Source organism: Convolutriloba macropyga, chromosome 9 (genome assembly GCF_964194025.1).
Source record: "Convolutriloba macropyga chromosome 9, txConMacr16.3, whole genome shotgun sequence".
NCBI lineage: Eukaryota > Metazoa > Xenacoelomorpha > Acoela > Convolutidae > Convolutriloba > Convolutriloba macropyga.
Genome location: NC_134476.1, coordinates 7,186,258 through 7,209,108, shown reverse-complemented (window position 1 = coordinate 7,209,108; position 22,851 = coordinate 7,186,258). Strand labels below are relative to the sequence as shown.

Here is a 22,851-nt window from a genome sequence, read left to right as displayed (position 1 = left end):
GTTTTAGTGACCGGTGAAGTCTTACCCTAGAGTCTCTAAGCCAAAATAATTTTTTGTGCTCCTTTTTTCAGTGTATTTCTTTAACGATGTGCGTGATTTGTGTATAGACTCGCAAACACCGAATAAGCTATATAATAACCCAAATATCAGTACACTAACAAAATATTATATTTCTGTTATGGTACTCCAATGACTTTGCCGTCCTGTAAAAGGAGAACACTAATATAAGAGCAAAAAAGAAAAAAAAAGAATTTTGCATCAAAAATTGGTTACTTTAGTTGAAATTATAAATTTTGATTGTGATATTTTAACGATTTGATTAGTTAGATCGCTAACACGCGATATTATATTCGATTCGGCTTTCGTGAAGGTTTGCTTTCCAATTCTCATTCCAGATTGGAGATTTGACAATCTGTAACGACTGAACATTTTCATAATTTTTACAGGTCAAAGATGATAAAAATCCAAAATTCAATAGCAACTTAAAATCGAGTGTATTGCGATCTGCACTCAGTTTGATCAGGAAGAAAATTACCATTTCTTATATTAAATTTTCATGTAAAATTTGCTATTGAACAAAACCAAGAAAAAACAATTGTAAAGTGGCCTTTTCTGTACAGGTGTCTAGAACTGATTGTTTAAATCAAGCATTCAAATTCTACTCAATTGCAAAAAATGAGAAACCTTTAATTTTGTTTAAAAAACGCAAAAGCCGCATAGTTTTGCACATAGGGAAAAGTGTGTCTCGTCGCCGCCTTTTTAATTCAATGCAGGTTGAAAACGGCTTCACTCTTCTCCTTTAACGAAATGATAGATTCTGAAATTAGATCTTTTTTGAGTGATATTTCAAATTTTTTGATTCAAAATGTAGTGGTTTAACATAGCGAGCAGTGTTGTTAGACCAAAACTTGCCAAAAAATGATGTTTCGGTATTTTCGTTGGTTTCTTGAGGTTTATATTAGGTACTTTTCTGGAGGATGGAGGCAGAGAGATTGGTTTGGATGGAATACTTGGTTGTGGAGTTTCTTGGGTCTTTGTTATGTTTTCGTGGAAGGATGGAGGGGCCTCGGAGTGACAAGAAAGAGGTAGTTTCAGAGGAAGTTATGGAGAGAGGAAGTGGGAGACAGAGTGAAGGAGTAGAGTCTTTAGAGAAGAAGAAAGAAGGAAAAGAGAAAAAGAAGAAGGAAAAAAGAAGGGCACACTCAGTGCACCACCGGCAGCCAGTCCCCCCTTTCAGAGGACGAGCAGTCGGCTTGTGCACTGCGAGTAATAAAACTTGTGGTTTATGCCTCTTTTTGAGGCGGTTATTTTCGCCCTTGCGGGGATGAGTGGTTGTTCCCGAGCGGCAACAGAGTGCGGGGCCAGTATCAAGGCCTCTGCATGATTCCCACGATCAAGCTGCCCTCCCTTACTGCTGCCCAGGAGTTACAGTGTGGGGCCAGTATCAAGGCCTCAGCATGATTCCAACGATCATGCTGCCCTCCCTTGCTGGTACCCTGGAGTTAGTTCAGCTTCAAGACCAAGACTGATTCCCGTGATCAGTCTAGTCTACCACACTGATCTTTCTGATGTGGTTTTGCATCGGTTCTTTGGTTAGTGGGCACCTGAAGACGAATGCCAGGTGCTGAAAATGCATTAACATATACAAATATACACATATACGCGCATTAGGCATCCAGCCATGCAGGCATTCATTCAAACATGCAAACACGTAACATCCAGTCATGTAGGGAGGAAAAAAAGTTAAGCCCGGGCAGTGTATTTTTTGAATGGTTTCAGCTAACGTCTCGAGTCATACCCCAAGACGTCCGCATCCAACTTTGTTTTGCTTTAATTGTAGATTTTTGGGAGAGTTTGCTACTAGTTTTTGATGGCTTCAGCTAACGTCTCGAGTCATACCCCAAGACGTCCACATCCACCTTTGTTTTAGAGTTTTTCCCTAGTTTTTGTTTTTATCCTTATGCTCTTTTTTCCTGTTCTTGTTCAATTTGAATAGTTTCAGCTAACCTCTCGGTCATACCCCAAGACGTTCACATCCACCTTTGTTTTGAAACCTTGCCTTGGTTTTCGTTTTTCCTCTCTCTGCCCTTTTCTTTTATAATTTTTCGTTTTGAATGGCTTCAGCTAACGTCTCGAGTCATACCCCAAGACGTCCGCATTCACCGTTGTCTGTCTTCTGTTTTTCGTTTATAAAAAGTTTTGCAAATTATTTGCAAAGAGTTTGATACAATTTGATCTGGCTCCAAGTTAGCAAAAATTTTTCTATTTTGTTTTTGGTTTCTTTTTTTTGTTTTATAGCCCTTGCAAGGTATTCTTAGTTTAATGATTGGATTGTATTTTTTACTGCTTCTAAGTTTCCCATTTGATGTAATTCATCTACGCTTGTCCACATTGGCAGGTTATATGCAAGTATTATGGCTTTATTTTGTTCTTTTTGTATCTTGTTGAGATCACTTTTTGTTACATTTGCTCAAGTTGCATTTGCATACAAGCATAGTGGTCTCACCATTGTTTTATATAGGTACATAATAAAATTAGGTTTTATGTTTTTTGATTTTAGATGTCTTAGCATGTTGATTTTTTTGTTGCTTTTTTACTACTATTTTAATGACATGATTTGTCCATGTCAATTTATAGTTGAGATCAAGTCCAGGAAACTTTACCTTTTTGCTGGCGTTGATGTCTTCTGACCTTAAACTTAGCATTGGATTTGTGTTCAGTATTTGTCTAGTGAAGATGGTGTATATGGGTTTTTCCAGCATTGCGAGGTTTTTTCCATATGTCGCAGCATCTTTCTAAGTGTTTGATTCCAGTTTGTAAAGGTCTAGTAGCTATTTCCTGTTTTTCGTGTGTGTAGTATATAGCGATGTCATCTGCATATTGTGAAATTGATATATCTTTACATTTTGGTTTGTATACATACATATTGAACAAGATTGGGCTTATAATGCTCCCTTGGGGGACCCCTGCTTCGGGTGAAGCTTTTTGAAATTGCTTGATTGTATTTTATTATGAGTTTTTTTGTTACTTAGGAAGCTGCTAGTCCTTTTTGTGATCCACCATGGTGTGTTAATCTGAATTTGTTTATATAAGATACCTTTGTGCCATACTGATCAAAAGCTTGCTCTACATCTAAGAAGGCAGCAGCTGTGGCACCTTTTCATTTAAAATTTGTTGTTGCTTTTTCTGTTGGCGTTAGAAGTTTTTCTGTTGTGCATCTGCCAGATCTGTAGGCACTTTGTTGATCTCCGAACAGGTTTAGTTGTTCACAGTGATTTACCAAATGTTCATTCACAATGCTTTCGCATAGTTTTCCCAGGCAGGATTTTTGGTATCATTGTTATGGTTGTAGTTGTCCATTGGGCTGGTACATGTCCTAATTGTTTTGATGTTTGAATTGTTTGTGCAAGGTTTTCCATTGTTTCTAATGGTAATTGTTTTATCATTTGATAGCTTATTCCATCATGTCCTGGTGCAGTATTTTTACGATGTCCTAGTATATTTTTGAGAGTTGCAGGTTTTATTTCTGTTTATTTCCTCTCATCTTCACTTAGCTTGATTGCCTTGAAGTTTGTTCCTCCTATTTTCAGTGAGACATTTTTTTTCGTGATTTTTTCCCTTATGTGTTTTTGATTCGTTTGATTTCATTGTTGTTTTTAATTTTTCGGTAAATGCATCTGCAGCTTACTGATTATTCATTGGTAGATGTTCGTTGTTTTTTTTACATTGGTTCAGTAATATTTTTGCAATTTTCAAAAACTTATTACATTTCTTTGCTTGGTTTTATTTGTCAATTAGTTCCATTTGTTGTTTTGTTGCGTTTTCTTTACTTATTCTCTTTATTTCTTTTGTCAGTATGTTGATCGTGTTGCATATTATTTGGTGTTGGATTGTGTTTCTTTCATCGTTTCTTCTCAGTTTGTTCCTTTTTTCTCTAACTTATGCTTTAATTTTGTTTAAAAAAACGCAAAAGCCGCATAGTTTTGAACATAGGGAAAAGTTTCTTTCGTGGCCCCCTTTTTAATTCAATGCAGGTTGAAAACGGCTTCAATCTTCTCCTTTAACGAAATCAGAGATTTTGAAAATAGATCTTTTTTGAGTGATATTTCAAATTTTTTTATTCAAAATGTAGTGGTTTAACATAGCGAGCAGTATTGTTTGAACAAAACTTGCCAAAAAAGGATGTTTCGAGAATTGATTGATTGATTTATAATGTGTTTAATTAGCAGCGAACTGCTAATTGCAATTTCTCCGGTGGTAGTTCACACCACTTTTTAAACCACGCTTTCACATTGGTTTGCGTTTGATTTCGGTATTTTCGTTGGTTTCTTGTGGTTTATATTATGTACTTTTCTGGAGGGTTGAGGCAGAGAGATTGGTTTGGATGGAATACTTGGTTGTGGAGTTTCTTGGGTTTTTGTTATGTTTTCGTGGAAGGACGGAGGGGCCTCGGAGTGACTGGAAAGAGGTAGATTCAGAGGACGTTTGGGAGAGAGGGAGTGGGGAAGAGAGTGAAGGAGTAGAGTCTTTAGAGAAGAAGAAAGAAGGAAAAGAGAAAAAGAAGAATGAAAGAAGAAGGGCACCCTAAGTTCACCACCGGCAGCCAGTCGCCCCTTTCAGAGGTTGAGCAGTCGGCTTGTGCAATGAGAGTACTAATGCTTGTGGTTTATGCCTCTTTTGAGGTGGTTATTTTCGCCCTTGCGGGGATGTGTGGTTGTTCCCGTGCGGGAACAGATTGTGCGGCCAGTATCAAAGCCTCAGCATGATTCCCACGATCAAGCTGCCCTCCCTTACTGATGCCCAGGAGTTAGAGTGTGAGGCCAGTATCAAGTTTTCAGCATAATTCCAATGATCATGCTGCCCTCCCTTACTGGTACCCTGGAGTTGGAGTGTGGGGCCAGCATCAAGGCCTCAGCATGATTCCAACGATCATGCTGCCCTCCCTTGCTGGTACCCTGGAGTTAGTTCAGCTTTAACACCAAGACTGATTCCCGTGATCAGTCTAGTCTACCACACTGATCTTTCTGATGTGGTTTTGCATCGGTTCTTTGGTTAGTGGGCACTTGAAGACGAATGCCAAGTGCTGGAAATGCATTAACATATACAAATATACACATATACGCGCATTAGGCATCCAGGCATACCAGGCATACATTCAAACATGCAAACACGTAACATCCAATCATGTAGGGAGAAAAAAAGTTAAGCCCGGGCAGTGTATTTTTTGAATGATTTCAGCTAACGTCTCGAGTCATACCCAAAGACGTCCATATCCAACTTTGTTTTGGAATTTTAAATTTTAAATTTTTTCGTTTTAAAAATTTTTTTAAATTTTTTCGTTTTGAATGGCTTCAGCTAACGTCTCGAGCCATAACCCAAGACGTCCGCATTCACCGTTGTCTAACTTCTTTTTTTCGTTAATAAAATGTTTTGCAAAGGAGTTTGATACAATTTGATCTGGCTCGAAGTTAGCAAATGTTTTTCTATTTTGTTTTTAATTTCTTTATTTCGTTTTATAGACCCTGCAAGGTATTCTTGGTTTAATTTTTGGATTGTAATTTTTACTGCTTCTAAGTTTCCCATTTGATTTAGTTCATCTACGCTTGTCCACATTGGCAGGTTATATGCAAGTCTTATGGCTTTATTCTGTTCTTTTTTTATCTTGTTGAGATCACTTTTTGTTACATTTGCCCAAGCTGCATTTGCATACAAGTATAGTGGTCTCACCATTGTTTTATATAGGTACATAATAATATTAGGTTTCATGTTTTTTGATTTTAGATGTCTTAGCAAGTTGATTCTTTGTTGCTTTTTTACTACTATTTTAATGACATAATTTGTCCATGTCAATTTATAGTTGAAATCAGGTCTAAGAAACTTTACCTTTTTGCTGACGTTGATGTCTTCTGGCCCTAAACTTAGCCTTAGATTTGTGTTCAGTATTTGTCTAGTGAAGATGGTGTATATGGTTTTTCCCGCATTGAGTTCTATTTTCCATATGTCGCACCATTTTTCTAAGTGTTTGATTCCGGTTTGTAAAGGTCTAGTAGTTTTTTCTTGTTTTTCGTGTGTGTAGTATATAGAGATGTCATCTGCATATTGTGAAATTGATATATCTTTACATTTTGGTTTGCTTACATACATATTGAACAAGATACGGCTTTTAATGCTCCCTTTGGGGACCCCTGCTTCGGGTGTTAAGCTTTTGGAAATTGCTTGATTGTATTTTACTTTGAGATTTTTGTTACTGAGGAAGCTGCTAGTCCTTTTTGTGATCCACCATGGTGTGTTAATTTGAAATTGCTTATATAAAATACCTTTGTGCCATACTGAGTCAAAAGCTTGTTCTACATCTAAGAAGGCAGCAGCTGTGGCACCTTTTCATTTAAAGCTTGTTGTTGCTTTTTCTGTTAGCGATAGAATATTCTCTGTTGTGCATCTGCCAGATCTGTAGGCACTTTGTTGAACTGCGAACAGGTTTAGTTTTTCACAGTGATTTACCAAATGTTCATTTACAAGGCTTTCGCATAGTTTTCCCAGGCAGGATGTTAATGATAAATGTCGGTATCCTTTTAGCGTTTTGTTATTCTTTCCTATTTTTGGTATCATTGTTATGGTTGTAGTTTTCCATTGGGCTGGTACATGTCCTAATTGTATTGTTGTTTGAATTGTTTGTGTAAGGTTTTCCATTGTTTCTAATGGTAATTGTTTTATCATTTGATAGCCTATTCCGTCATGTCCTTGTGCAGTATTTTTACGATTTCCTAGTATATTTTTGAGAGTTGCAGGTTTTACTTCTGTGTGCTTCCTTTCATCTTCACTTAGCTTGATTGCCTTGAAGTCTGTTTCTCTTTTTTTCAGTGAGACAATTTTCTCGTGACTTTTATCCCTTATGTGTTTTTGATTCGTTTGTTTTCATTGTTGTTTTTAATTTTTTGACGAATGCATCTGCAGCTTACTGATTATTCATTGGTAGTTGTTCGTTGTTTTTCTGACTTTGGTTCAGTAATATTTTCGCAGCTTTCCAAAATTTATTACCTTTGTTTGCTTGGTTTAATTTGTCAATTAGTTACATTTGTAGTTTTGTTGTGTTTTCGTTACTTATTCTCTTTATTTCTTTTGTCAGTATGTTGATCCTGTTGCATATTATTTGGTGTTGGGTTGTGTTTCGTTCGTCGTTTCTTCTCAGTTTTTTCCTTTTTCTCTCTATGTTATGCTTTTCTCTTGTTAGTTTTTTGATTTGCTGGTTTGTAGCTATGTGTTTATTCATATATATGCTCTCTTTGTATGCAGCTTTGATTTTTTGTGTAATCTTGTCTATGTTTTTTCAAAGTCTATTTTGTTTGTTAAGTTCCTATCTAGGTCATCTGAGTTATGCAAGATATGGTTTTTGTATTTTTCCAGTTAACTTTTTTATGTGACTCGATTGGTTTGTCTGTGTTACAGGTGCTAACAGTTGGGTAGTGATCACTAGGACTTTCGTTGAAGACATAAAATTATCAAAAAAGCTTGTTAGTTTAGAGTTGGCGAGATGCGCATCTAGTGTTCCACCATCTTTGTGCGTGCAGTTATAATTATTAAGTATTATATAGTTTTCTTTGTCAAGCCATTGTTCAATTGTTTTTCCCGTTCTGTTAGTGGTTAGGTTATTGGTTCTAAACATTGGGTGTTTTATATTAATGTCACCAGTAATTAAGTGGGGTTCGTTGTTTGCTATTTTTGTGATTAGGTACGTTCTTATTTCTAAATGTGGTGATACATAGATGTTTGTTATGTAGAGTCCAAGTGTTTTTATGGTAATACGTTCTTGTGTTAGTTTGCTCTCTGATTTATATGTTTTCGTTACCATGAGTTCGTAATTTAATCGGTGTTCGATGTAGATTGCAGACCCTAAGCGACTGTGTTCATTGTTTCCTGCTAGATTATATCCTTCTAAGTTTGGGTGGTTTTTCTTGCCTATCTTGGTTTCGTTCAGGCAAGCTATGTCGGCTTGAGTTTTTTCCAGTATATCCAATATTTCTATTTTATTTTTATTCAGACCACGGCAGTTTAGTTGCGTGACTATCAAAGTTTTTTGTAAATTTTGTTTTTCAAACATTTTGTTTCTTGTTTTAAACGGTTCTTATTTTTAAATTAGTTCAGGTTGTTGTTTCTCTTTTTGCTGAGTAATCTGGTTTTTAACTCTGTTATCATTGAGTTTATTCAGTTTTTGTCTCATTCTCCCTTCATCCACTGCTAGTTTGTTGTCTTTTAATATTTCACTTGACACTTTTGTGATGTCCTCTATGATTTTTTTCCTAATATTTTCTCCGTTTTTTAATTTTTATTTTATTTTATTTTGTAGGTTTATGTTTAATTGATCGCTTTGGCTCTGGAGGTCAATTCTAAGTTGCTCATTTGCAATTTTGTTATCTATTTTATTTTGCTTTCGAGTTTGGTTAAGTGACTCGATAGCATACTTTCGAGGTTGTCCTCAATTTGTGTTTGAGCATCACTTGCTATTTTTTGGGCTCTTTTTTTGTCTTTGTTCTCTGGTTTATTTTTGAGGGCCTCTGCATATGACGCAGCGCGTGCTTTTAGTTTTGTCTCTTTAGACTTTTGGCAGCCTTTATAGGCAGCGCTATGCGATTCATTGCAATTTGCGCAGCAAGTTTCATTTTGATTGCAGTCTTTGACATGGTGGTGTCCACCGCATTTTGGGCATCTTTGCATGTTATCGCAGTTTGCTGCTATGTAACCATGTGCTTGGCATTTGAAGCATAGCACTAATTTTGGTTGTTGTTTTGATGGTTCACATTTGAAATTCTGTAGGCAGAGTACTACCCCATTTGTGATAGCTTTTTTGCTTGGTTTTCGTCTTTAGTAAGGCCTCTAACTAGTCTTGTTTCTTGGTTTGTAGCGCTGCTTTTGACCCTAATTTTTTTTTCAAGTTTTATTCCATGTTCACTTAGTTGTTCTTCAAGTGTGTTTAGGCTTACATCTAGCGAAATTTTTGTCATTACAAAGCACGGAGTTACTTTTTCTCGGCTTTGGTTGTTGTTAGAGTTAACTTTTACATTGTAATTTTGAAACTGTTGTTTGATGTTTCGTGGTGTAAGCAATTTGGAAGCCTCTTTTTTTTGGGTCTTATAGATAAACCATTTCTCCTTGGCGTTTCTCTTACGCTGCCCGGGTCTCTTTGGTTAGTAAGTCTCATCATGGCGTTGGCAAAAGCAGATAGTCGAGGCCTCTTGCCCTCAAATTAAACGTACACAATTCGTTGATTATTAGTGTTTGTTTTTTGCTGCTCTACATTAGGGCGTTTACTATCGGCTTCGGCTTTTTCGCCTGCGTCAAGGGCCCGTTTTTGGTTTTCTAGTAAAAATGGTACTGTTTTTCGGTTGGGTTTTCCTTTTCGGGGTTGTTTTGTGGATCTGAGCCCATATCTATCTCTAAACCCAGTTCTATGCTCTCGTCGGAAAGGGTCGGTTCACATGGGCCGTTTGAGGGAGGATAGAAGGGGGTGCTTGTTTGCGGCTGCACGCAGTCGCGGGCTTAAGTTTTTTTTGTATTCTGGACTAGGGGGTATAATTTGTTAGGTTTTAGGAAGATATGTCGAACTTTTGTCGAACAATTGCTCTAAAAAAAGTCAAAACCAAAAGTTGCAACACCACTTATTCTATAAAAGTTTCAGAACCAATGCCCGTACTATAACCCGGGTCGAGGTTTGGTGGTGAATTTTAGTAAGAAATGCGGTGAAATGCGGTGAAAAAATAATTTTAACCGCGTTTTTCTTACATATATCTAAACAACTTAATTTAGCTTTAATTGCTCTAAAGAAAGTCAAAATCAAAAGTTGCAACACCGCTTATTAAAAGGTTAAAAGTTGCATAAACACTTATTTGTTAAAGGTCGCAAGTTATTTGCAAGGTTACAAGTTAAAGGTCGCAACAGCCTTTATTCTTTATTGAAAGTTGCAAAAACATGTATTCAATAAAAGTTATAAAAATTTGAGTTTCTGCGATAGCACTTATTCTATATAAAAGTTGCAAAAACACTTATCCTATATTTTGAAAAAGTCTTAATTCGAGCTGTTCTAGTTTATAAGGAGCTGTACATGCTCTAGGGTGCTGATCCGGAGTGGTCTAAGAAATCACTGAGCTAGCCTATCCTGAGAAAAAAAAGGCACCAATTCACCTCACCAGCAACTTTTCGGGCATGTTACTAGGCTACTGGTAAGGCTTCAAGGCACCCCTTATACTCTCCAAGCAAGGGCTACTGCTTCTGGTTTCACTCCTTCGTCTTGCTTTTTTGTCAGTTGCCTGCTTCTCCCTTTCCTCTCACTTCTCAGGTCGTCGTGTCACTAGTTTTTCCAATGCCTCTCTTGCTTTTCCAGTTGCTTCTTTCGTCTTGCTCCTCGTCTCAGCTTCTTTCGTCTCGCTGCTGTAGTTGTATTTGTAGTTGGGTTGATGAAAAATAATGTTTCGAGAAATGACTCCTTTTCCTTTATTTAGGTGGTCTAAAACAATTATTCTACTTTTGATGAATCATTGATTAGTTTCTAACAGTTGAATAACACATTAACGCCCAAATAACACTACCAAATATGCTTTTTCATTACACTAATATTTTGTCACTTTCTTTTATCACCAATGTTTTCAAATAGCTTGAAGAACTCGTAGTCAAATCAAGACAACAGTGTGATATAATTGTTCTCATACTGAAATCTCAACAAAGGCGGATTAAAAACATTATCAAACGGTTGATAATCTTGATTGACTTCTCGAGATTATTGTTGTTCGGCTTCGGCTCTGAGTTTGATAACATTTCGTTGGCATTTACAAACATGTGGTAAAATTCATTAATCATTTCTTGTTGCGATAGTGATAGTAGCATAAATCACCAACCAAATATCAAGTTTAGACCCAATTAACTATACAAAACATGCTTTGTCATTAGGGAACGAGCTTATCACGCTATTTTATTAAAAAATTTATTATATAAACATTAACGAATATGGAGTGTAATGAGAGCGAGGTTTAATCGCGGTAGCGTAGTTTTAGCTATTGCGATTGCAACAAGAGTGACTTAAAAATGTTACCACATGTTTGTTAATGCAAAACAATTGTCTTGTTCTGAGGCTTTTTTAACTCTTTTCACTCAACTAGAACAAAAATAATCACTATTTGAAAAATTCCAAGTATAATCAGCCCCTGAAAATTTTTTTTGCGTTTGCAGACAAACTCTGGGATTTCCTTTGTGTTTTGTTGAGGAAATGGGAAGTCTGCGTTATCTCGTTGATACACATATACATCACAACGCCGTCCATCAAGTAAAGAAACAGGTGACGTACTTGAAAATGGTGAAAAGGTTGGTAAAGCTATGCATATTTTTGTGGGTATTTAAAACAAAAACATTCCAAAAAATTAGAATAAATGTCTTTTGCAGAAAAGGTACAGCTAATGGTTGCATTCAACATTTGTTAGCAAATTAATATGTAAAAACTTCAAAAACAATACGCGTACTGTAAGTAAGGGATAATATTAAATTACAAAAACAGTTTTGAATCTGACTTTACGCGTACAGATCAACTCATTGGATTTTGCTCTTTATAACTTGAAGAAAAATGAACACAACAGACTAACAATAAAATTTGGAATTTGTGTTTGAAAAAAATCGTTTTCGCCGAGATATCCCACCACATATTACAAAAAACAGTTTCTGAGAAAAGCAAACAATTGATTCGTTTTCAATCTTAGGTGATATTAATTGACGGGCTCAGTTGAGAGGTTTTGTTTTGCGTACGTACTCTACAAACTTGAAAAAAATGAAGACAGCAGTCCAAAATAAAATTTGGGATTTATGCTCGAAAAATTATTTCCTCTGAGGTATCTCATCACATATTACAAAAAACAGCTTCTAAGAAAAACAAACAATTGATTCGTTTTCAATCTTAAGTGATTTTAATTGACGGGCTCAGTTGAGAGGTTTTGTTTTGCGTACGTACTCTACAAACTTAAAAAAAATGAAGACAGCAGACCAAAATAAAATTTGGGATTTATGCTCGAAAAAATTATTTCCTCTGAGGTATCTCACCACATATTACAAAAAACAGCTTCTAAGAAAAACAAACAATTGATTCGTTTTCAATCTTAAGTGATTTTAATTGACGGGCTCAGTTGAGAGGTTTTGTTTTTCGTACGTACTCTACAAACTTGAAAAAAATTGAAGACAGCAGACCAAAATAAAATTTGGGATTTATGCTCGAAAAAATTATTTCCTCTGAGGTATCTCACCACATATTACAAAAAACAGCTTCTAAGAAAAACAAACAATTGATTCGTTTTCAATCTTAAGTGATTTTAATTGACGGGCTCAGTTGAGAGGTTTTGTTTTGCGTACGTACTCTACAAACTTGAAAAAAAAATGAAGACAGCAGACCAAAATAAAATTTGGGATTTGTGCTCGAAAAAATTATTTCCTCTGAGGTATCTCACCACATATTACAAAAAACAGCTTCTAAGAAAAACAAACAATTGATTCGTCTTCAATCTTAAGTGATTTTAATTGACGGGCTCAGTTGAGAGGTTTTGTTTTGCGTACGTACTCTACAGACATGACAACATGGTTTGTAGATGTTTCAAAGATTGCTTTCGGTGAGTAAGATTTTAAAAGAAATTTGATTTTTGTCGCATTGTTATTTAATTATTTCAATTATTCTAATTTAATTAGAAAGACACGATGTTGTGTTTCAAGGGTTGAGAGGTATAGCTTACGCTGTTTGCGGCAAATACCTAATCAAAATATAGTTTTTTGAACAGTTTCAAGGTTTCTTTCTTCCTTTCAGCAATTCTTTTCAACCGTATAAAATTGTTATACCTTTTCAGAAAGAATTTGAGAACCACATCTTCTAAAAGTTGGAAGAGTAGATACATGTTCTGTTGAGCTGGGAGTCTAAGTGGTTGTTAATTTTTTGGATGAGTAAACATGCAAAAAATTTGTTATATTTCCCTAATTTCAAATATTTTTTACCCAGATAATACGTAAGGTGTATCTATTTTATAATTTTGGGCTTTCTAATGAATTTGTTTACTGACAGGATTGATACATGATATAGCTAAATTATTCTTATTAAAAATGAACAATTACTGAGCAGTTACAAGTCTTATTTTTTGTGTTTCTAATTTAAAACATTCCACTACAACAGGAACTCCTGTGTTATCTTTTATATGAAGTTTTTCCCTTTCTAGTAAATGAAACAAACGCAAAGTTACTGTTAGCGTAGTATTTTGAGCTTAATATTTAGATCCATTCTTTAAGTGTTTTCTTTTTTTTTTACTCTCAGCATGAAAACAAAAGCAAAAATCTGCTCCGCAGAGATCTTGAAAAAAAACAAGCATCACTTATACGTTTTAAATTTTAAATTTGCAATGAATTTAGAATTCTGTGGTCGCTTTTGTTGCACACCAAATATTTAAGCCGATTAATCGCCAACACAAAAACATTTTTCCTTAGATTTGCTTTTCCTTTCGGCCAGCCAAGTTACTGTTTTTATTCCCTCTTTCCAGTTAGTCATAAGATTGCTGCTCTCTTAAACAAAAATTGTTTTGTTATGATTTCTCGCTTCACTATCTTCCATCTTGTTTTTGGTTAAATAACAGTTTAATAAAAAATTAAATATTGAATACTTGCAGGTTTTGTTAAAATGTGTTAATTTTGAACTATCTTTGCTCATTTCGTTGCTCTTACGAAATTTGCCATATAGCTGGGCATGTTGCCAAATAATAGCATTATTGGTCGTTATGAATCGATATGAAATATTCAGAAATTTTACCTGGTTGAATTTAAGTTAATCAAAGTTAATCAAGTCCACCTGCGGTTCAAACGTGCACTCAATATCTGATCACTTGTCTCCAAAAAAACCAACAACTGCGTTACTGTTTATCGTTTGCTGAATATTCTAAACACAATTTTTAATAGGCAAACCCCTACTATTGTAACACATTCTCACCCCTTTCAAACAAATTACACCCACCTGATTTTTATTGATTTAATTATTTCAGTCAATTAATGTTCATCCATTTGTTTAACAGTTTTACTGCCATGCAACGTTTTTAAGATTAGATTTAGTTTTGTATCATACAAAAAATCACGCCGAAAAATTATTTGTTTTCTTTATACTCTTGTATATTCTTTTTCAAATTTCGTAGATTGAGAGACAAATACAATCAGAATAATCAACACAATAAAAAACAAAGGCCATTTTTGTCGTTTTTAACCCCTCATCTTTGGCGCAAGTTTTAACGAAGTATAATTATTTCCTCACAAAGATTGATAACCTTAACGGGTTTTATAATAAAAAAGGTCTTGCATATGTTTTTGTAATGCGTGAATATTTGTGAATGATTTTATTTGAAAGGCAAAAAGTGTGAGAGGAAAAATCAGAAAAAAGTTAACCCCTAAAAAGTTATAAAAATTAACGATCCCGTAATCAAAGAAACAAAAACACTGTTATAAACGCTTAACTTTTTGTCAAAATATCTGAAAATGCTTTTGCCTAAACATTTTGGCCACAAGCTATTTTCTCGCCTCTCTTTTCATATAGTAAAAGTACTATCCTAATGTATAGCCCAACTAGCCCAACGTGACTAAATGAATGAAACATAACTAGCTGTTTTTGAGAACATTGGCTAAAAACAATTTTAAAATAACAATTGATTGTAATCAATTAAATATCCGTGAGTCAATTGAAGGCTCTTGGTTACCTCAACCCATTGTAACAAGAGTGCCCGGTTATGTGTGTTTGCAAATAATCTCAAAATGTTTCAATTTTTAAACATTGCTCTTTCATTTAACATATTAAAAAAGTGAAAGCAAATTCAGTTAGTCGATTGCTGAAACCGTGTGGTTCCATAATAGCTCTTCTTAAACCTAAACTGTAAATTTCACACAGAGTTTTTAAAATTTGTCAGTTTTCAAAACGAATTTTAAGTAGCAAAAAAATGATTTAGTGATGATAAAACTGAGAATTGCAATTTTTCAAAATCTTATGAAAAAAACATATGTCTGAGCTCCCAAGCAAATATAAAAGTTTCTTTTGAGTAACCTTCATTTTGCCACAAAGCTGGACATGATAACAAATAATTGCATTATTGGTCGCTATGAATCCGTATGAAAAATTGGGAGGTCTTACCTGTTTGAATTTTAGTTATTCAAAGTTATTCAAGTCATCTGCTGATCCAATGTATGCTCAATATCTGATCACTCTAGTTTCCAAAAAACAATAAATGCGTTAATAATTATCTTTTCAGTGTTTGAGACACAATTTTTAATAAACAAACCCTTTTCTTGTAACACAATCTCACCCGTTTCAAACAAATTACATCCAGCTGCTTTTTATTGATTTGATTGTTTCAGTCAATGTTCAATAGTTTATTAAACAGGTTTTGCGACATGCAACACTTTTTGAGCTCGGATTTAGTTTTGTTGTTACAAATAATTGCGCCCAAAAGAGCTGTTGTTTTCTCTTTTCAATTATGTTTTTTATTAAAGTTCGTATCTTTAGTGACAAATATAATAAAAAATCAACACAATAAGAAGCAAAGAATTTTTTTGTTGTTTTTAACCCCTGATCTTTGGCTTCGGCAGTCTTAAAAAAATATATTCATCCCTCCAGAAAGATTGATAACATTTATAGGTACTAATGAAAAAAAAAGCAAGCTTACAAGTATTTTTGTCATGGGTTACCATTTTGGGACGATTTTTTTATAAGGAAAAAAGTATGAGAGACAATCAGAAACAATTAGCCCTAAAAAGTTAAGAATTAGCAACCCTTTAAGCAAATAAAAAAGAAATACTGTTATTAACGCTTAACTTAACTTTTGTCAAAATATCTGAAAACGCTTTTTCTGAACTTTTTGGTCAAACGCTATATTTTCAAATGGTTAAAACGGTTTTTCATCCCTCTTTTCAATTAGTAGAAGCTTTATCCTCATGTATAGCGCAATTCTATTGTACAAGAATGAAAGAGAAATAGTTATTTTTGAGAACTTTGACTTGAAACAATTTTAAAATGATAATTAATGATAATCAACTACATATTCTAGAGTGAAGTGAAAACTCTTCTTCACTTCGCCCCAAGAAGTCCCGGTCGTGTGCGTTTGCAAATAATCTCCAAATGTTCGGCTTTTAAACATTGATCATTTCATTTATAGATAAAAAAGTGCGAGCAAATTTTTCGATCATTCAATTAGTCGATTGCTTCAGGAACAGCTCTCCTCAAATATAAAGTGTAGACTGTAAACTGATTAGTTTTAATTTACTAGTTTTTGAAACGAATGTCTGTTTTAAATATCTAAATTTTGACTTAGTGGTGATTAAGCTGAGAGCCGCAATTTTTCACTAACTTTAAAAAAGTAATTTGTAAGAGCTGTTAAGTAGATGTAAAACTTTTCTGTGAAGTACCACTAATTTGCTATATTCACCAAAAACTAAACAATTTATACAAGAAGAAAACTGATTCCAATCCAACGTTTCATACAGTTCAAAGATTGAACAGACCTTTCTTGAGTTTCTAAGCAAAAACATGTACAAACTTTGTGAAAAAAAAAATTATCACCATTAAAAATTTGGTGACAAAAGCATTTGTAGGTTAATTGATCCTAATGTAAAGCAACAGAACAAAAATAGTAAACTGCATTATCTGTAACTTACCGTTGTTTTTTCTACTGAGTGAATTTTTTGGAATAGCTGGATCATATATAAAAGAAGGTATCACAAACATTAGTTTCCAAATTTCCCAAACTTTTGCGAACTTTTTTGCAACGTCTCGCTAAGTTCCTTTTAAGGTGGTTTTAGTAAAGCTAATTTTAATCACAATGGCTGGAACTACATCTTTCTATTAATGCCAAATACGATGAAAGCACTTTTTATTTTAAGAAATGGAATAGTGAGGGGGTCACCGCAGTAATTCTTGATAAAAGTACAGAAACCTATAACAGTTTTGGGCAAATTCTCCCCCTACAGATTAGACGGACTCAATTTCTTCAAAAACTAGCCGACTCACACCAATAGCACATGACTAAAAAAGTTTGGCGCTAAGAAAAAGAGAGCAGAATTCAAAAGCTTGAAAAATTTGTTTTCCCAATGCTTGATATTTTCCCTAATTGTCTCCTCAATTACCCGTTCAAAGCTGTTACAAATTACCCAAACAATGTAAAATCAGTTTTTTGAAATTTGTTCTTTTTTCCATTGTTCTTGCAGTTTATAATTATAAACGTTCAATTTTCCGGTCGTGTTTGCTTAGTGAATTTATCAGATGCTCACAGGTGAATATTGAAAAAATAACGAAATTATTAATACTTGATGAGAATGTTTTTAGTTTTGAAAACTTTTTTCATAAACAAATGTTCCGTCTAAATTTTCCGAATAATCCCAATTAGCCGTTCTGACACAACAGAACAAACGTCTTATGCATGAAATTCTACCATTTAAAGGGACACACTATCAATACCACAAACCTACTCCTAAAACAGCAAATCAAATCAAATACAACTATATTGCTGTAGAACAACAGCCTCTTCTCTCTTTATCAGATAGAGCGTTCAAAAATCTCACGAACAGCTTTCCTTTCATACTTAATTGAAATCCACGGAACTCAATTCACAAAAGGCTCAATTCGTTTTATTTGTGACCCTCCCACTAATACTTATATTTCACTCATTGATGACACTTTTTTTACACACTATCAGACACAATTTTTGAATTTCCTAACGGAGTATGGACAGAATTACATCCCTCTGATACAGCTGGAGCATTTAGAAAATCGTAATTTTAATTTCTAAAACGACTAGCGTTAACACTGAATACCAAAGCTTTACAATCAGGGAATGAAAGCGTACAAAAAATTGCGAGACAAAAAATTGAAGGTCTCACTCACCTTTAAAAGATTCCATATGTTCTGCAAGAGATGCAGATTAACCAGAGGCTTTAGACACCCTCACACGTTTCTACTGGTACATATACAGATTTTGGCAAATATTAGTGAGACACATTTTTGTCTGCTACAAAACTCATAGCGGAGACATAACCCCAAATTAAGGGATCAACTACCAGAAACACTACACTACATTTATGACCCAAATTGGTTCCCAGAAAATTTTATAACAATCACAGAAGCGCCGTCTGAAATAATAAAAAAAACTAAATTTGATCATGAAAATATTGAAATTAAAAATTATAATGCCGAAAATAACTGATTATATTCACAAAAATTACAAAAAACACAATTACAACACTTTGAAACATCACCAATAGAAAACATGGATCCTATAGTCCATTCACAACAGATGGACTCCATTTTAAATGAAACCACAGAAACAGATTTCAAACCCACACTAAAATATGATGGAACACTTCTCTTATCTCACACTGTAAACACTCTTTCACTTATTGATCTTGGAACTAAAAGTAAACAGAATAATAAAAACAAGGTCATCAACGATACCACTAAAAATTCAAATAATTTTTCAAAAGCACAGAAACGTACAACTTGTGAAATCAACCCAATTGACACAAAATTTGGATCCGCTAAACACAATCATTCCGCTACTATCTATTATAAATAAACCTCTACCACGCTTACAAAGACAAAATTCAGTACTCTTTAACACTTAACCTGTTATTTTGAAAACATCGACTCAAAGAGTATCAACCAACAATCAAAAATATTCAATTAATCCCCCTACAACTAGTAAAGTTTGTCCGGCAATTTAACTCACAAAATACTCAACAAACAAGAAACGCTCTAACCCCTTACTAATTGCAAGCAGCGTCTACACGACCACCTTCAACATTTAATAGACAAAACGCACAAATTATATACACTTAAAGAGGCCTCCTCAGTACCCATGTAGCAGTTTTTAAGACCATATGATGGTACTGAACGCACATACACTACAGATTTTCTAATTGCTATAACAGCGAACGTGGTAATGACAGCAGGACTCAAACAAGTCGACTCAACGTATCTTGAAGCATGTATTTAAAATGAATCGCCATGATAGAAACGGCTTTAATCGGCCCTGTACAACAATGGAATTCACATTTACCACTAAAAATTAATGAAACTGGCAAGCGTTCTGTCGAGAATTTTAGAAGTACTTGATGACCAACAATCGCAAACACAAGCGGAACTACTTCTAGAAAGCACAACACGTGACTCAGGAAAATAAATAAAAAGATTAGCACTCAGAATTGAACAAATGACCTGAAAAGCATATCTTAATAACGCTCCAAATATGACAAATGCACAAATTAATGACGCACTTGTCAAAGAACTAGATCCACAATCAACTAGATTAACTGTAAAAAAGGTTGCTGATCACAAGTCTACAGCTTTGGAGCCACAGCTTCCATTTGCACATTTAGTTGAGAAAACACGTCAAGATGACATCACCAAAACACACATTGATAGACACAAGAAAACACAAATTCCGCTCTTTCATTATGAAAAATTTATATAGCTATAAACAAAAATAATCTCACTGTAGATGGACGCAGTATGGAATAAGATTTTGCCTATGGAATCAACGTAGTAAGTTACAAGTAATCAAATTATCCAAATCATACTATGGTAACTTAAAGCCATCAAGCAGAACGGGTTCACCACAGCGGAGACCACAAAATACTCAGAAAAAAACCAAATTATAATAATAACAACTACCTATGTAATTCTCGAGCACATTCACCTAATTACCATAGAGATGGAAAATGTTCACAACAATCGTTCTCACGCAATCGCCTTCGAAATGTGCGAAACTATATCAATTTACTTTGGACCAAGATCATACAGACGACACTACGTCTAAAGATGAACAAATGGAAACGCAAAAGTTTTCAGAGGAACAACTTCTGGAACAACAATTTATTAGTTTTTTCTGAGAACTCAATCACGATACAAAACACGAATATTTCAACTGTCAGGAAGAATGTAATACTATCAGAGAAGAGTATATTCTTTCCACATCATGTAAAGGTAACCTTTGGGTACTACCGTTTACAGTCTTCACAAAACAGACGCTCAATGACACCAGAACAATTTCACCACAAACATCTTGAAAATGACTTCTTAATTGACTCGGGGAATGACTTAACATAATAGATAGTGATACTTGGAATGAAATTAAAAAATCTCACAAATACAGTCAAAAGCATCGACATTTGTTCTCTCAGCAGCAAATAATTCTAAACTACAGTCACACGGAACTGTAAAACTCAATCTTTACCCAGATGTAACAGAACACAGAACTCATCGGAACACGCATTTTACAATAACCTTTCACCGTTCAATCATTAAATTTAATATCCTAGGAACACAATTCCTAGAAAGATATGTAGAATCTTTAAAATGTACATCTCATGCACTAGAGATTAAACATAGTTACGACAAAAAGTCCATAAAATTCTATGAATCTTCAACAAAACCACCACCAAATTATCAACGATTACTTCTAGTCATCGGCAATCACAGATTATATTTTCAATTATTCGAGCACAGAATCTCAAATTACTCACTTACTTCATACGCTTTCAAAAGCAAATATGCAGATGGGACCCTAATTCAGAAATCCGATTTTTCATTCATACCACTACGTAAAAATATGTTCTATTCTATAATGGATATAAACGATTTGGAATACCCTTTCCAATCCTTTATCCAAATTCTTATCCAAAACCCTTTAAATCACCAACATACACTTGTAAAGGGACTATTTGGTTATGCACTAGAGGATGTCTCACTTATAGACTTACAAACCACGACATATTGCAATAGTGAACTCACTGCATTCATGGATGCGTTGATACCTATATTGCAAAATACTTTTCATATGGCACATCAAAGACACTTAAGAAACCATATTGCTTGAAATTGACCAAACGACAGGAACGTGAATATAAAGCACAGCGAAAACTTTTCACATACCGTTAAACACTTTTTTTTCACAGACACAGAGAAAACTTTTCTCTGGAATTTCAATTTCGAACACACTAAACTAAACCAAAAACAGTTTGAACAAATAGCACCACTCTTGCTACAATATAAAAATTGTTTTCTCACGTCTCAATTCGATGTAGTGAATTTCAAAGTTGAATTAAACCTACATCTAAAAACAACAGCAGTTTCGAAAAAAAGCAAGCTTTTCGTATACCCCTACAAATACAAGAACGAGTACAATACTTACTCCACATATTAACATATTTTGACATAACTGCAACCGTTAATGCAGATTCTCTAATCACAGGGAACATATTTATTAACAAACTTAATGTTTATTATTATACTTTAAAAGGAAGAGTCACTAAAAATTGTCTAAGATGCTCGTCAATTAAACACAATTATTGATGCGACTAAATGTAGTTCTACAATAGAGCAAATACAAATTATACTCACACAGATAAAAGGACTGCTGTTCCCAATAGCTGACATGAAAAGCGCATATAACAAAATGCTATTAGATTAACCTTCACAACAACTAACAAATTTTGTTTTTGCTGGACAACAGTACTGTTTGAAACAATATTTTTATGGTATCTCTATCGGCCCAGCCTCTTTATCAATTTTTATGAGTAGTATATTTAAACCCCTAATTTTTCAGAAAAATATCATCACGCATCTTGACGATGTCTTTATTGAAGATACCACGTCAGACACAGTTTTACAAACATTAGACAAAATGACAAATTTCTCAAAACTGAAGATCTCGGAGCCGCTCCAGATAAATCTTTCTTTCTCTTAGAATCAGTCAAACTCTTAGGACACCAGATCCAGAACAATCACATGACCCTCTAAAAGCAGAAACAAAAAGCTTCTTAAAATTTCAACCACCTAAAAACAAAAAGGAGGACAAAACTACAATGGATTATTAACATTCACCGCCAAATATATTTACAATTTACAAGATGTTTTAAGATCTTTTTATCTCCAAATAGAGATTCAGTAGATTTCAAATAGACGCCAGAACTACAACAAACGTTTGATTGAGTTAAGAAGTAACTTACAGACGGCACATTCCGTCTCGCAATTTTTAACTCAGAAAAACCATTCTATATTTTTTGTGATGCCTCTCAAATTATATCATCCGAGCTGCACTTCTACGGAAAATTAAATTTGGGAAAATGGAAATAGTCTCAGCGAATTCTCGTTTGTTTTTTTTTCCACAGAATTTAGACTTTAAACCATTTTTTGCGATTGCTGTGTCATAATCTATGCGCTTTCGGAATTGCAATTCCTCATTCAAGGGTGACAGTTTCCTAATAATCTATACACTGACCACGAGCCAATACGTTTTTCTTTACAAAAAAGAGCAAACCAAATGACAGAGTTTACAAGTTCCCACTCATTGTAATGAAGTTCCCAAACGTACTCGTGGTTCGGGTAGAAGGAAAGAACCTTTCACTTCCAGACCTCCTAACTTGTTCACTTACGACAACAACACAGGATGAACATCGCCTACGGGCGGTAGAAATCCTTGATTCAGTAAAAATTTTTTATGACGCACAGTCAACATACAGCACCTGTATAGTGCCACTCTGCTCTGCCAATAGAATATATCAACACAATAACCACAAACACTACTGTAGAATGAACACTACAGTATCTCCAATCAACCTATATATCTCGAAATCAAAGACAACTGTTTCAAAGTACAACTCGAAAACAATCTCTACCTTCCCGTCTCATGTCAAGAATATAAATTAAAAGCACAGCCTTTGGAATATGTGCACCAACACAGAGTTCAACAGTTCAAACAAAATCAACCTTTTCTAGAAACCTATTCGATAATACAGCACTCAGATGTTACACTAAACACG

At 34.5% G+C, this 22,851-nt stretch overlaps 1 protein-coding gene across 2 annotated transcripts in view; it reads left to right on the top strand.

Moving 5' to 3' along the window:
• Positions 1 to 13,417: 13,417 nt before the first annotated feature.
• The window catches only part of LOC142346004 (uncharacterized), a 36,766-nt gene continuing 27,332 nt past the window's right edge, over positions 13,418 to 22,851 (top strand). For both annotated transcript variants that reach the window (XM_075398477.1, XM_075398476.1), the window contains exon 1: positions 13,418 to 14,164. The gene's annotated coding sequence lies outside the window, so the exon portion shown is untranslated. The remainder of the gene's footprint in view (positions 14,165 to 22,851) is intronic.